General features: G+C 37.6%; 1 protein-coding gene across 4 annotated transcripts in view; it reads right to left on the minus strand.

The window, feature by feature from the left end:
• The window catches only part of PTPN1 (protein tyrosine phosphatase non-receptor type 1), a 38,404-nt gene that overhangs the window by 16,266 nt on the left and 8,893 nt on the right, over nt 1-13,245 (minus strand). Inside the window, exons 2-3 of one of the 4 annotated variants that reach the window (XM_054081550.1) lie at nt 11,444-11,633; nt 8,910-9,006 (exon numbers count right to left, since the gene is read on the minus strand). The exons of 2 other annotated variants lie outside the window; for them this stretch is intronic. The gene's annotated coding sequence lies outside the window, so the exon portion shown is untranslated. Of the gene's footprint in view, nt 1-8,909; nt 9,011-11,443; nt 11,634-13,245 lie in introns of all 4 variants that reach the window. One more of the 4 variants, XM_054081549.1, reaches the window with a different exon arrangement.

Below are 13,245 nucleotides of genomic sequence, written 5' to 3' on the forward strand. Positions count from 1 at the left end.
AAACTAACTGTCTGGTCTAAAGGCCTGCAGACTCCCGGGGAACAGCAAGGCTCCCGGGGAACTTTGCAGCAGCCCTCAATTTCATCATATTATTTTATTACACCATAAACTCTGGAGTAGCTCAGACCAGAAGATAATGATATACTGTCATTTTAACAGTTCTGTTCCTACAGGAAGCAGCAATTGCCAAGATATTATCATGGGCTACAGAAAGCCCATGGACTGAGGCAGTCACGCTAAGGAAAGCGATTCACAAGTATATAAAGACTTAAATAAAAAAGTTATTTTAGCTTAAGAGCTTTAAAAAAAACGAGTTTCCTCTTAAAGCTAACACTGAAAACAAATGATGACACTGCTGTAAAAGGTGGAAGAATAAAAAAAAAAAAAGTCACAGTAAAGTCAAGAGAAAGCCGCTGTTTTCTGAGATGTCCCTACAGGCTGATTTTGGAATGGAAATACCCCTACAAGTATATAAGGTGACAAAGACCTGTAGAGAAGACCAGAAGAAAACCAGGTAGCACTAAGGAACCCATAATAAACTGCAACTTCACACAAATCAGAAAAGGTCTTCGGATTCAGTGTGTACGGCAGCAAAGTGAATCACTGAGAATCAGTGAGCTGACTCCTCGAGAAAAGAACCTCGCTAAGATATAAAGTACACACAGATCAACTGTTCATTCAACCCACTTTGACAAGGAAGACTGGATTTCTTATCCTGTACTAAACTTTACATCAAGATGTTTGGACAGGGACAAGAAATGAGGGTGTAACTTCTAGGTAACAGGGTCATCGTCTGAAAATCAGATAAATGAACAATCGCATCATGTAGCATTCATCTTAGGAACAAGCCGCAAAATCATAACCAGATGAAGTTAAAAAATGTAGATTTTAATACCCTTTTAAAACATCTTATCTAGTTTCTCAGTTTTGCTTTGAAGTAGAACACAGTAGTATTGATCGGCGTATTAATCTCCCTCAAAAAACAAAAAACCAGTGAGCTGGTACACCAAGCTCCTTCCTGGGGTCAAGTAGCATGGAGAAAGAGAGAAAAGGACAGGGTTGTTTAAAGTTCAACAACACTATTACGTGAGTATTTTAAAAAAAAAAAAAAAAATCATCCCCCACTTGCAACACGGGTTTCCTAGAAAGCCCCTTGCTAATTCAGCACTATGTGGGCAATCTGGAACAGGTTGTAGCGACGCAGCGCAAGCAGCCTCTCTGACACGAGGCAGCTGGTTGCAGGCACGGAAATAACCCCCCAGGAGAATGTAAACTGGGCATGATTGTGTTATTAAATCATATCAGCACTTACAAAAGCATACTATTTTTTTCTGGGCCCATATTTATTGCAGCTAGCAAATAGGACAGATTGTTTCTCGCCACTGACTAGTTTCAACATGCCTAACTGAAGAAATTTATGAATTACGAAAGTAAATCTGAACTACTTTATTGTACCCACTTCATCATAGTAAACAACCGAACAGCATAAATGCTCAATTAAACACTTGCAGCTGAAAGGCTTTTACAACTTGGGTATGCATTTCCAGGAGGGAGAGAGTCATAGACTTGTGTGATTTCCAAATTTTAAGAGTATTATATTTATTTTGCATGTTGTCAGAAGGAAGACATTGCTGTAGAATAAATCATAGCAATTCTGCAGAACTCAGCTGTTCAGATTCTCACACTGTTTCAACACTGTTATCTGAAATGAGTAAAAACTCACTTTTTCATTTCCGATTTTTTTTGAGGGTTGCAGCAGAGCCAGAGAGATCAAATAACTAAACTCTAATATTAGGTTAAAAAATTACATGACTTCTCCAATTTCAGTAAGTTCAAAATACAGTTTGTCCTTGAAATTTATGACCCATAACAGAAGAAGTTCAGAGTAGCTGGCAGGAACATTCTACTTCTGTTTCGTAGCCATGTAATCACTGCCAAAACAGGAAACAACTGAATGGAGGGTCAGTACAAGAAAACAACTCGAGTTCCCTTCTTCTCCACGTCCATCTCTGTTTTTTCCTCCCAGATATCCAATCTGCTCCAGAAGTACATCTTAGACATTACTGGAAGGATCGAGACTTTCGAGATGAAATGGCTTTTTCTTGACAGCTGTTGTGCAAAAGAAAAGCTTTGCAATCTGTATCACCAAAGTCAGTGCCAGGAAACAAACCACAGTCTCATTAAAGTGTCAAGAGGTTCTAGCTCAATTACTTTTCTCCTATAAGAAAAATAACCATGGAGTTAAGACCCAGATCTTGATGTGCCCAAACTTTAGAGGTCTCCTGACAGAGTTTTGGTTTAACCTCATCTCAGGCAGACCAGTGCATCTGATAGCCCAGATATCTACATAACACCTAAAGAAATTTAGCCTGTGTAGGAAATCCAAACCCTGATTTTTTTACAGTATGAGTTTTATGAGTATAAAAATGTGTAATTCCTGGCCTGTAGGGTATTTCAGGCTTCATAAACTAAAAACTGTTGTTATAAACAGAGTCCTCCTTTCCTAGTTACCTAATATTTTCATTCTGACATCTCACAAGCCACTACAGCTTTTACAGAGCTACTACCACACACACAAGAACTCCCAACAACGAGGTGAAGACCACGTGTGTAGACTTTGCAGGCTTCAGGGAGGGTGGAGAGGAAAAAAAGCCATAAAAACTCTAAGTACTAGAAGATGAGGAAGGGATGAGAAAAGCTGTTTCTTACAGCCTTTCACAGCAAACCAGATCTCTGTGTTGCATAACCTAGATTTTAGGCAGGCTGCAAATGATAAGTTGCAAACTAGAAACAAAAAGACAAGAGATGCCCTTGGAACCACTGCAGATAGCGTACAGTTTGGCAAGGGGATCGCTGACTTCGTGAAATAGGAACCATGGGATGACTTTTTATTTATATTCACTCAGAATCCTCTACTATTTTTCAGAGATACTACATACAGCACTAATAGTGTCCATTAACGTTAAGAAAGCAAGACTGTACTATTGCCACAAATTCCTGCATAATCCATTTAATCTTAAGATAAATGAGCTCATCCAATTAAAAGAGTAAATAAATTAGATGATAAAATGTAAGACTCCCTTGCTTTTGAGTGCCTCTTTTTCAGCAAGGTTTACAATGCAATAGAGTGAATTTCAATCTGCACCAATATCACCCCTTGCTCACCGTTTCATCATTTGTATAGACAGATTGTTCACTATCATGGTCATTAGCCACTAACATTTTCAAGACTTCAAGATTTACTTTTAAGAACTTTATTTCAGGGTTGTGGGTTTGGGTTTTTTTAAATCACCAAGCAGTGATATATTTCCCCCTCCTCAATTCCCTCAAAGTTAGGTAAGTATTTTCAGACGCTTGCAAGACTTCCAGGCATTTAAATTAATTTATGTAGGTCTGAGAAAGCAGCTCAGGTTAATATACTAATTTGAACATTAACAATCAACACTGATTAATGTGCCCTGAACACTGAAGTTCAGTATTAGAAGTTCCATGCATAAATCCAGAAAGCCTGACTCATTTATAAAGCTCAGTGTTCTGCACAGGGGGGGAAAAAAAGATTCAGTTTTTCAGAAGTCTGAGATAATCTTTTGTTTAAACAATTTCAAGGATTGTGCTAGAACAAGGGCAGCGGGCTTCAGAGGAAAGCTAATTAGCCTGGCTCACACTGTTAATACCACTGGCACTCATATATGAATTCCCAACATTAGAAAAAAATTAATAGCTGGCTTATAGAAATAATTTATTTTGTGAAAATCCACAATGAAACTGAGATTAAAAACTTCCTAATAGCTGTCTAACAGCAGCCAGTTGACACGATACCTCTCAGTAACCAGAGTACTATTTACTAAAAGACAGCAGAAGGCAATGCCATGTTGACATGGTTTAATCTGTAACAGTTTTATCCAAAACCCCTTTGTCAGAAGGATAAAGTACTTTTTATGTAACAAGCAAGCTATGAAAACCCACATCATCTTTAGTTACAATCAGCAAAATAAAATCTAGATTTTGCTCTCAATTTAACCAAGTAATTTGAGGGATGGAAATCCTTGTAGAGCACGCCATACTGTACATGGGAAAATGATAAACCTGCTTCTGATTAAGTTTTTAAGATGACTGGGCAGCTAGAAGTTACTACAAAATCAACATCAATCCTTGATCATTTATTTAGAACCTGGGCTCCGCTACGGGACAGTGATAAAAGCAGCCTGAGTGGCGGAAAGGATATAAGGAGAGCTATACGAATCATGGTAGGTAGAGTAATAGGTGTATGAAAAACACTACCAGTTGAGTCAAATCTCTTCAATAATTAAGGCACTCAGAAAACGTTTTGATTTGTTTAAATATCGAGGAGTCAAGTGATTCCAACTGTCTTAGTATGTTGTCAATGAGCACAAGTTTTACACTAATCAAGTTAAGGAATATTTCATTCTCCATAGAAGTTTTTGCACTTCAATGCAACAGAGCTCTAACACATCCCTGCATTAATAAACGATGCCATGTCTTAGCAGATGTTCAATAAAACAAAATTCGGAAGTGATCTATAGACACTACCAACATATTTAAATAATCATAAACCGTTTTAATTGTAAAACAACAATTACACTCTGACTCATACATTTCACAAAGTTTTACGTTCTGATTTATATGCTGCAGAATTAAAACTAAGGAAAAAAATCTGAAAATTGTTTTTCCATTAAAAAACAGAAGGAGCAGATATAGGAGAAAAAAAAAAGTAAATGGTCTTGTTCATCCCTAAATCTTAACAGAACAGAATCAAAGAGACAGAAGAAATACACTGAAGTATTATCCTTTTTGGTTTTCACTCTGTTTCGGGACCTATCATCAGATGGTGGTTCTCTATCTGTCGTGACTGACTCATGGACAGCCTGTTCTTGGAGCCCTGAAAATAAGTAATTCTACCAGACAGTGGTTAATTCATTTCAGAAGATCAAGAAAAGGCACTGAAATAGAGGCAGGAAAACAGTGAGAATTCTTGTTCTATATAAGTACAAACCAGTCGTAAGCTCCATCACCATTACAGGAATTACCCAGAATCGTTCTTATTCACATTTAAATCTTACCTTTAAAAAAACACAATTTTCAAGAATAACAAAAAAAAAGCTTTATTATTTTTGGTCATTACAGGCGATGTCTAAAAAAAAAAAAAAGAAACCCACTCATGCCTTGTTAATATCAGAAGTTTCACTTCGAGCAGAAATCAATATGCAGAAAGTGAATCAGTTGAGCCCAACTTCCTGTAAATTGATTTCAGTACACTGATACAAACACATTTAATTTCTTGAAGCAGAAGAATGTTCCTGTAAATGAACACAGGCACACATTTCCATTTCATAACTCACTATCCTCTCCATTCACCCAGAAGGCACGTGTGAATGATCTACACAGGTACCGGGCATCAGAGCTCTAGTGCTCTGGTACAGGGACAAAATATTGCCAATAATCGCACTCCTTATTCCTGTCAGCTGTACGACACAGTAGTAACCAATGAAAACCACTACCAGCCCGTCTGAAGTTGTCTTTCCCCCCTCCTCAAGCTGTCCATTCCTACAAACTGTTTCCTTAATTCTGATAAACACAACAAAACGTCACCTATAAGTTTATAGGTTGTAGGTTGGTTTGTTTGCTGGGGTGGGTTGTGTTTCTAAATCACGTCTCTCCTAATGAAACTACATTTGCTAGCTTCTTGTCATGTACTTAAGACTTACATGTTGGGTTCTTTTTTTCAGAAAAGATAAAAAGATCCTTTAATTGAATTATTGTTTCAGAATTTAAACTTGGCCTGGTATCTGAATGACAACAATGAAATATTTTCACCCAACAGGCACCCTGCAATCAGACCCACCTCCACCACGACAACTACCCAACTGCCCTCATCGGGCAACAAGTTCAAGGTCTTATCAGTTAAAAGCTTCACAGATCTTTATTTTTTTTCCTTATCTCCCATTTTTTGCCCCTAGGTCTGCCCCAGGCTTTGGTTCCAAACACATTCCGCTCTTCAATTTACTTGGGACAGCCCAAGGAAAAGAATGTGGATTTCCAGAATATCTGGCATTGTTAGTACCACTGCTAACAAGGAATTCAAGAGGCTTCTAAGGTATTAAGTATTGCACCGATATAGAAAGACGATATAATCTTCTGCCTAAAGAGAGACTCCAGGCAGTTGATCAGTATTGGATCTACTACCACTGCTCAAGGCTCTCTCAATGGGGAGACTGTTAACATGTTCATCTAATGAACGGTAAGAGAACTGCTGCAATTACCAAAGGACTCGGGGGATCCAAACACAGAACAAGCTCTGTGGTTTGATGAGTAATATCACACTTTCCAGGTCTGAAAGCAAGCAGCCCTGCATAGTTGAGGAGCTGAAGTCTGAACCTTCCTACTAAGCCTCGAATAAGTTTCTTTTAAGAGACTGCATTTTAGATTAAAACAAATACTTCACGTTCACTGAACTACAAACGAAACTTGCCTGTGGTATTTATGTCCTTTCACCTTTTCTTGGAAAGTATGTTGAATAAAAGCCAAACAAACAGCATATCACTTTAGCTGCTTAACACTGCAGTCATTTTGCTCATGACAAATATTTTAAAGAAATAAAATAAGATTATAAATGTTAGGGTTTTTATTTCTTTAAAAAGAATGTCAACATTTGTGCATTTGTTTTATCATTTTAAACATACACCACAGCAGAACTACTATAGTGTTACTTTAATTCTTTCATAGATGACTTGAGTTAAACACAACTAGATTACCAACTGGTATCTTAAGAACACTGGTCACACTAAGAGAAGGCTAGTCAAGTCTGCAGTGATATATGCTCATCAATGACATGCAGAACTTCCTAAAACCACAGAACTGTCAAAGGAAAAAAGGGCAGGCTACAATTCCTGAGTGATCTCAATTTTGTCAATACCTCCTAGAAACCATAGTCAATGCCATGAGTAATGGGGAAAGCAGGATACTTCATACACTCTGAGATTTATCACCAATTCATTTTTGTTATGCTCTTAACATGACATCAGAATTCGTACGCAAAGGGAAAAGATAGGTTGTCTGTAAGAATACGCACACACATAATCCTTTGCAAATTAATTGGAGACTTAAAGCTACAATAATATCCTTCTAGGACTTACAAAGGAAAATATCCTACATTTTTTCATATCCCTGCTATTGTCCTTTGGATGCCCTAATGTCAAGTTCGTTGCTGTTGCTGACATTACATTCCAAAATAAACATTTATGTCAACTTGGACTGCTAAAACACTGAAGGGTTTCAATGAGAAAGAGACAGGCCTTTACGCTAGACTACTGATTTTGATCTCCCCGGTCTCTTCTGAATAGCTGGTCATGTCCTTTAAGGGCAGTGCAAATGCACCAGTTAAGGAAGTCACCCACCCAAGACTGTCAGAAGACACCTCTTGGTTGCTATTATGGATGCTGCTTGTGTTCTCCAAGCAGATTAGTTTTCACCCGCCATGCTCGAACTCATTACGTTTCTAACTTAGGAGTCAATGTTTCTCACTACCATTTTAGGACTCCAATCCCTACGCTGTAATGCTCTTGGGTTGACAGCTGTGTTGGAACAACTATATATTTCTCCTTTCAGAAGGGACGCTATTTTTCTGAGCAATGTTTTTAGGCTCTTGTAGGAATGCTTTTGTCTTCCCTGGTCTCTAGAGGCAGTGGAAGAAAGTTTTAGATTAGCTCCCCTACCCCATCATCAGCACTACAGAAAAAAGAACTGCCGTGGAAGCGGACATCGTTAAGAGCCATGGGAGCTGGGCCGGGAAATCATGCATTTCCTTTATGATTTTGGTGAGAAGGTCTTTCCAAGTACAAAAGCACTTCTAGATTAATTAACCTATCTTCCATGATGACACAAAACCAGAAACAAAAAGATTATGACTTAGGACTCAGAAATTCTGGAGTTTGCCTAGTTTTTATTTTTTTTTAAATTCGAGCTGGTCTGCAAGTCTCTCATCATTGCAAAAAACAGGTGTGAAAACAGGAGTTTATGAAAACAGTATTAATTTGCAAGCATCATTTTCTACATCCAATTAATCAGTAACTAAAACTCTGCTCTTATCTACGGTAACTTAGAGGACAGAGTAAGTAAGCTATTGGTGTGAACAGAAGCAAATAGGAATTAAAACAAGCTTTTCTTAGACTTAATTCTTATCTGAAGTTAAACTATATATATATGCTTTTAGAAAGTACAGTCAGTTAAAGCAGTTTTATACACCATATGTTCTGTTAAAATTAGACTGATTTTTTTTTTTAAAAAAAGCAACAAATTTATGCATGAAGTGTGTCTATTCCGTATACACAGATTTTGAGGAATGCTTTTGCTCATCCAGTGATCTTTGCAGAAAATAACAAATAATGCTTATCAGAAAAAAAGAAGCCAGTTCAGAAAGTAACTCTGAAGTCAATCTTGAAAATATCTCATTGAAATACGAACACTTTTACACAAAGTAACCTATACTGGTATTGTTTTCCGAATTTTTGTTAGTGCAGTTATTTCCCACCCTGAAGATAAAAAGAAGAGCATTTTTGAATGCTAACAATAGCATACAAGAAATTCTTATTTAATGGAGACTGGTTGCGCTTATTTGTCCGTGGGATAAATATTAATATAATTTTTAAAAGTAATAACACGGGTACTGCTGAGAACTAGAGACATCGTAAACTGGCTAAAAATAGTAATTTGAATTCCTAGGTTAGTCAGCTTGGCTGAAACAGCTGTGTTCACTGTAACTTCTAATTAGTTTGCATATTATAAGAGTTCCAAAGGTTATTTCCCTCTCAGAAACCTACTAAATTTATCTTCACAGCACAATACTGTTACCATATCAAATGCAACAGATTATTCACATTTTAGAGACTTACCACTATTTTTTCTGTAATGTTTCATTTTATAAAGGCATATATTCTTATTTGATAAGGTAAGGGCAATCTCCTCTCTATCTGGAGCATTCAGAAGAGCCTGTCTTGAAAGGAAAAGAAAAGGTCCAGTTCATAGCTGCTTGCTTATGAACACGTACTCCTTGTTAAAGAGCTCCGAACTCTAGTTTCAGTAATCGATGCACAAAAGTGTTCACATAGCTTCTCAATCTATTCAACAGCAAAAGCATGAAATAGACAGACTTAAACATGCTTCTCAAACACAACACACTAGAACTGCCATGAAGATTTTGAGAGCCCTCTGTGTTTTAGAAATAAGAGACATGAAGGCTGGCATTTTGGAGGGATTTTTGTTCAGATGATGGAAGAAATGCACTAGGAATTAAAGGTGGGGGTTTAGCCAAAATATACACGTAACATCATACATCGGGCATACAGACCAAGTTTCTGCTAGATGTTCTTCTGAATACATTCCATTACACAGGTGTGACTTTCAAAATTCTGACTGTCCCCTCAACAGTCAAAATACCATTGAATTTACATGGCAGAAGTAGTGGCAGGCAATGAAGAACATGCTTGAATATGAATTAGCAGTCAGATTGTAAGAATTTAATATTAAAACATAGGTGGCTCTACACGTACCCGATTCTTACTCTGCAGAAACAGGTATATCAGTGATGAAGATAAGGAATGTGGATTATCACAGTGCATTTAAAATCAGCATTCACAAAAATAAGTCATATGTAAGCTATCATGGGTTTGGTTTACATGTATTGTCAGTTATTTCATTAGTATTTTATTACAGGAAAGGTAAAAGAATAAATTCTTGAAATATATTTATATTGCTGAAGGCATATTTTGAAGTCTAATTTTTCTACGGATAACTGAGAAAAACAACTGTAACATAAAATCTCTGTCAAACCTTTAAAAGAAGGTCTCAACGTTTAATATGAAAAACAAAGGACACAGTTGTAACTCCAACTCTTCATTACTTTGAAACACTAAGCAACCGCAGTCAGACTTTAAAGCAACTTTTTTTTTTTTTTTCATGGCTAAAGGGTGTCAATCTGCATAATTATTTAATTCATATTGGGTACTCCAACAATCTAAAAGCTAACAAAAGCTTTCTAATACACTTGCAAAAGTTGAGGGAATAAAGTCACACTGTTCCTATGATGTGGCACACACTAGGAGCATGCCAGTATTATTTTTGTGTTTAGAATACTACAGGCAACAGCCAGATTTCCAACTTTCTACTAATTCCATCGAAATTCTCAAAGTTATGAGCTTTTATGTAGAGGAAGTACTAAAACACAAGGAAGGAAATGGCAGGAATTGTTAAGTAGGAAGTTGTGAACTCTGCATTACCTATTTAAAAAAAGGAAAGAAAAAAGATATCTACATCTTATTTAGCAGTAAATTCATCTCCTTGAAGATGTTTGTAACATACATTGTTTCACTGGCTTTCTTGAGATGCAATTTTTAAAAGTGTGAAGGGGATTACTAGATATATTTAGTAACAAGAAAACCTGTTCATCCAAAACGATGAACCATATGTTACAACAGGTAGTAACTCCATAATATAAGTGGGTTTTGCATGCTGTTTCTTCCCTACAAATCAGGGTATAATACAAAATCCCAGGAAGCTCCGATCTATAGCATAAGAACGCTTCACTCTATCAGCCATTAGTAAGAACATGGGCAACGGAACTAAAGATTCATTCTGCCAACATACGCTCATTATACTATTAGCAAACGCTTTGTACCATTTCTGACATAATGAGATTCAAGTTTAAAGGGAATGCACAATTAACAAGATTGCACAAACCAGGTTCATGCCTCTGCGTGCAAAGAAAAGCCAAACTCAAGCTTTGCTCCTGTAACAGAACCAGCAAATAGTCATGCTTTTAATAGTTATGTTTTTCAGCATGCTGCCCAAATCTGTATTCGGGAACTTTAAGAAGCTGTAATGGCTTAAATACCGTTCCCAGAAATAAATTACAAATATACCTTCTTAAACTAACTTTAAGAAGGACTTTTGGACTGAAATTTGGAGAAATATACTGGATTATAAATTTGCATTAACAGCTTGTTTCAGTTGGGATCTGTTTTACATGGCTGTTGCTGTTACAATCACAGACGCCCACTTCACTGCACTTATAATATTCAAATTTGGAGGGGAAAATTTTAGCGATGATTAAAAGCATGCTGAATTCATTGAATGGTTCAACCTACAGGTTGCCAAGCTACTGCAATGCACACAAAAACCTGCTGAGAACAAACAGTACCGCTGAAAACAGATGTTAGATAAAGCAGAATTAGGATACTCCTTTTTTCTCACGTGACTGTCTAATACGTGTTTAGGAAATCTAAGCTAACTGGTTTAATATTAAAGCTTACAGCGTTCTAAACCTGAGATGATCAGCTCACAAATCTACAAACCAAACACAGTTTTCAGGATAAGTCGGACTGATGCCATGTCCCTGACCCCCCCGACACGAGCCTACACGTTTGTATACCTGACGATGCGATTGTCAGGGCACGCAAGGGCGGAGCAGACCCTGTGACAAATACGATGGGGACGGAACAGGCTGTCCAGCCTCCACACGGCTCCACGGCTGGCACCTCTGCTCTACACCAAGGTTTAACGGAAGAAGTCACGCTTAGAGCTAAATGTTTTCGCAACTACTTCCAGAATAGTAAACTGTTCTAAGAAAAAAAAAAAAAGAGAAAAATCAATAGTTTTTTTGGAAACAGAAACTTAACTCTTAAATGCTGACAGCAGAGATGCAAGGTTTACTGAACTGACATTCAGAGAAGTAAAGCTACTTAGATTTGACACAGGGTTCTGAGTGTTTTGCTTTACTAGCTGCCTTTCACCCACAGATAATAATGCATATTGAGTCTTTAATCACAGTGTGTATCAATACTGCATTTTACTTATCAAAAGTATAACTTCTACCGTCTGTTAGTGTTTAGCTGTCACACAGGAAAGGTGAATAAAAGTACATCTTCCGAAAAACAATGAGTAAGAAAATCTACCTATGGCCAACAAGCCTGAGAACTTCCTGTGGAAACCTGTGTGCAAACACAACCCTTCCCTTAAACCAAGAGCAGCCATACCCTAAAGACTAACATTTCTTCTACATTACTTCTTCAAGCGGCAAAGCAATACTTTAAGACGCCGACAGAAGCAATCCTGTGTTACTAGAGATTGTTTTAACTGTCGTGGCAATGAGAGAGAGCTTTCACCTCCAGCTGTGCAGGTTGACTTCTCCCCACCTGAAAGTGACTCACAGTTTAAAAATCAAGTATCAGCGTTAAACAGGCACATCACACAATCAAGATAAGCTTTTACAGACATCCTAACGCAGGACAGATATGCATTCGGCACTCCAGTACATGAAAATGACTGCAAAACTTGACAAGCTAGGCCTTCAAAGGACTACTTAATCCTCTCCATGCTAATGAAACAGATTTGTGAGTGAAAGTAAGTTGCAGGGATCAGACGAGATAAACGGTGCTTTGTGACCTCATGCGTCTACTAATACTGCTAGTTCAAAATAACTCTGAGAACCCCCACTGGTTTAGCAAAGCCAAGCGACTACCCTAACTTCTACCTCTCTAATGACAGCATTTCCACGGAGGATGCTGTCATTAGAGAGGTAGAAGTTAAGGTAGTTGCTTGTCTCACGAGGCCCCGTACCTCTCTTCCCCAGCCCAGACACGGCTGTACCTAACGCACCACACCCCACAGCCCCACCAGGCTCTTGCTCATCATATTCCACTTCCTGCAGGCGGAGCCAGTTATGGGTTTTGACTAAAGACGCTTTACAATTTAGTGGCTATCTCAAGCCCTCATTTGCAGTCATAGCATCTATCAGGAACACTTACAGGAAATAAATAAAAAATAGCATAAAAAGCAGTAACTTCCAAACATCTTTAGAAACTCCTTCACCCTCATCACGTCCCTTTCTACTCCTCTGCTCCCCAAAAGGCTTCTGAGCACTGACCCACAAATAAAGGTCACCGATTGTTAGAATCGCACACAAGTGCCTCCTCTTACATAGACAGTACTGAGGGCACTGCATTTTTACTAGAAGATTGGACTCTTTTATATTTAATTATTCCAAGATAGAATTTTGTGGGTAGAGAGAGTTTTATATGGAGAACACATTGTTAACAGTGACTTTTGTACAAGAAAACCCTAAATATGTAGACATCATTACATGAAAACAATAAATGTTTGAGTGCTTGCTCCTAACTAGGTAGCAATATATTTACTTCTTTAGCTACTCTTAAAAAGATAACAAACATATAA

This window comes from Cuculus canorus, chromosome 16, assembly GCF_017976375.1.
Source record: "Cuculus canorus isolate bCucCan1 chromosome 16, bCucCan1.pri, whole genome shotgun sequence".
NCBI classification, from domain to species: Eukaryota; Metazoa; Chordata; class Aves; order Cuculiformes; family Cuculidae; genus Cuculus; species Cuculus canorus.